We start from the raw sequence: 2,991 nt of genomic DNA, 5'->3' as shown, positions 1-2,991 counted from the left end.
GCTCTTCTGTATCTAACCATTGTATTGCTCTCCCAAACTACATGCTCCACCACTTGGGCACTGTGAATTGTACCTACAGTGGGATTGAACCCACTGTAATTAGATACTCTTGGTTGCACGCTGTTCCCCGGCCTCTGCTGTATTTGCTCAGTGTCTGCAAAGAGCTTATCAGAGGTAGCTTCACATATGCTTATATACTGCTCTGAAAACCAAAGTATTTAGCTGAGTGTATGACTCCTTTAATGGGAGAACATCAGAATCCAGGCAGGCATCAAACCCAAAGCACTGAGAAGCTCTTTCCAAACTAGTAAATGCAGTGGAAGTAGAAAAGCTTACCTCCAAGTGCTATGTCTCACATATAGGAAAAGAAGAAAGGGAAATAAATACATTTCATAAGCATTCACTTTATTATGATGTCCTTATGCTATCTTTGCTTGAATGTGAAAAATTGATGTGGTGAGAGGGGTAGTATTATTTGAAAAAGAAATAAGCCAGTGGTTAATGCATTACATCCTGTAGACTATCCTTTGGATTTACAGCTGCCTTTGGGGATGCTATAGAAACAGGAAAACAACTCTTTCTGTGTGGAGAATTCCATGCACAAACTTTTTACCATGGTTAACTTTTCTTCTGTTGGCACATATGGTCATCCTGTCCCTTTAATTACCAGATATTTTATCCCCTCACCAAAAAGGACCAACTGTTGACAGCTACTAATAAAAACTTTATTTGTTCTATGGCACTGGAGACCAAGACAAAAATATGGAATGGGGTAGGCAGCAATTCTGACCAGGTCTTCTAATGAAGCTTTGGCAATCTTGATCAGGCAGACTATGAAACAGCAAGTAACTGAATCCAAAATGCCCAGACAGGCAAATGGTACCCTATCCCTTGGACCATTCTCTCCATAATTTAAATGATCACCCTACCAGAAAATTTACTCTGAAGTTCCTATAATGAGGAATCCATGCCATAAATTTTCTGTATTAACGGGATGTGACAGGAAACTTACCACAGAAAAACTGAACTGAGGACTGGCTGTTGCTCAAAACTGGAAACAACTAAACTCAGTAAGAGATTCCCAATGAAGCAGTATCTATTAATATTTTACAACTCTACTTTTAAAGGAAACTGTCACTCATAAAGCAAATGAATGTAGAACTGCTGCAGGGAAATGACATGTTTTCATCTTTTGCAATTCAGTGTATTTTTCCTTAACTTTGAACATATTTGTCATTAATCCTAATCTTCAAAACTCTTCTTTGCAAGTCCTAGAAAACCCTCCCTGAAATAACAACCTTTCAGAACCAAATGCAGTGACTCAATTTCAGGCATTTTTAAAATCAACACTTTAGCTTTTTTTTCCCAAATTAGTAAGGACAACATCATTTTGAATTAGCAACAAAACACCAAGAACAAACCTAATTAAAACTGTTTAACTTCTATTTAATGCCTATATTCTTCCTCTTGGATTGCTCTTAAATAGTCTGTCTCTTGCATTGTTTCTCTGCCTCTCTCCCAATAGCTCTGCACTCCTGTGACTCAGCCAGAGCAGCTGACAACAGACCATGGACCCAGAACTACTCAGCAGCAAAATGGATCAGCTGAAAAGGTCATGCCAGCCAGCAAGCAAATGCACGGTGCTGCAGAGAGACTGTTTAATTAGTGCTTAAAATGTGCAACAGGCTTCAGAGCATTGCTTTGTCTTAGTGCAAGACAAAAATGTTTCCTTTTGGAAAAATGGGGAACTTAACATTTTTTTTTTTCTTCAAAATAAAACCACCTTTTTGGCTTCATTAGTATCTGTTCTTTCACATTATTCTCTGTCATGCACTCATAGGAAGAGAAGAGCTCCAGATCAATGACTGATTTCCCATCTCTTCTCTATCCACTTTCCCTCCCACTTTCTTTATTCCAAACCATCACATTTACATGAGGCATTTTTCTCAACAGTTTGACAAAACAATGTGCCTCAGATAGGTAATTTCACTTTTTGCCTTCCTATAGAGTTAACAATATGAACTGAAAACACACAGAAGGGGAGAGCCTGGTCTACACAGACTATGAAGCTTTCTTCATCCAGTTATGTTAGTAGAAAGGAACGATCCTGAAATCATTTGCTCCAGTGTGTACCATGGAACCACTCAAAAGTGAATTAAAATATGAAACAAATACTCAAAGTTCATGCAAGCGTAATCAGAACTAAGCCTAAACGTAGTTCTGGGGAACCCACTGTGACTGCTTCCCTCCATAGGTCCAATGCTGCTAGGCATCCCCAGAGAATGGGTAAGGTTGGACAGAGACAGGTATTATCTGCCCTTTCCCCCAAAGTCCTGCAGAACAGCCCATCTAGCACTGCCCACCTTTCCTCACACAATAAATTATTTTTCCTCTGTTAGGAAGAGCTCAGTAGCTTGATATCTGATAATTGGATATCTATCCATGCTCTCTGCTGTCACATTTATAGGTCTACAGATACTTCCACTTTCTTCAGCTAATTTGCATCTACATTAGCTTAATATTGATATCCATATGGCAGTGTATCAAATGCTTACTGAAAACCACCTGATTTTATGGTCACTTGGGTATCATCGTCCCTGCTTAGCAGCTAAAGACACACAGGGTCTCCCTCAAGGCCAAGTGGAGCTCAGCAAGCCTTAAACCTTCTCTTCTAAGAACACTTACGGCACCAAACTATGCTCGATAGACAAAGAGCACAGCTATATGTATCTTCCACCAGCTTCTGTGGCAGAGGAACTGACCTACAAAACAACCCCTTTTTTCCATCCAGTTTTTCAGTAGTAATCTTCATATTCTACCAGGAACTCATTTGAGCCTTTGAATATGTTATTGTCTTGAGGAAAACATGAAAGATGTCGGACTACAAAAACAGATGCAGTTTTCCTCCAGGGTTTCTTAGCCCGTGGGTATGATCAACCAGAAGACCTTGTGACAGTGTGTAGGAGAGGAACCTCAGTTGGATAAAAAGAA

General features: G+C 39.6%; 1 protein-coding gene across 8 annotated transcripts in view; it reads right to left on the bottom strand.

Moving 5' to 3' along the window:
- The window catches only part of AMPH (amphiphysin), a 135,053-nt gene that overhangs the window by 15,470 nt on the left and 116,592 nt on the right, over window positions 1–2,991 (bottom strand). The window lies entirely within an intron of this gene.

The sequence above is a fragment of the Corvus brachyrhynchos genome, unplaced genomic scaffold (assembly GCF_000691975.1).
Source record: "Corvus brachyrhynchos isolate BGI_N302 unplaced genomic scaffold, ASM69197v1 scaffold1002, whole genome shotgun sequence".
Taxonomy (NCBI): Eukaryota; Metazoa; Chordata; class Aves; order Passeriformes; family Corvidae; genus Corvus; species Corvus brachyrhynchos.
Note: the sequence above shows the minus strand (reverse complement) of the source record. Positions and strands in the feature narration are given on the sequence as shown.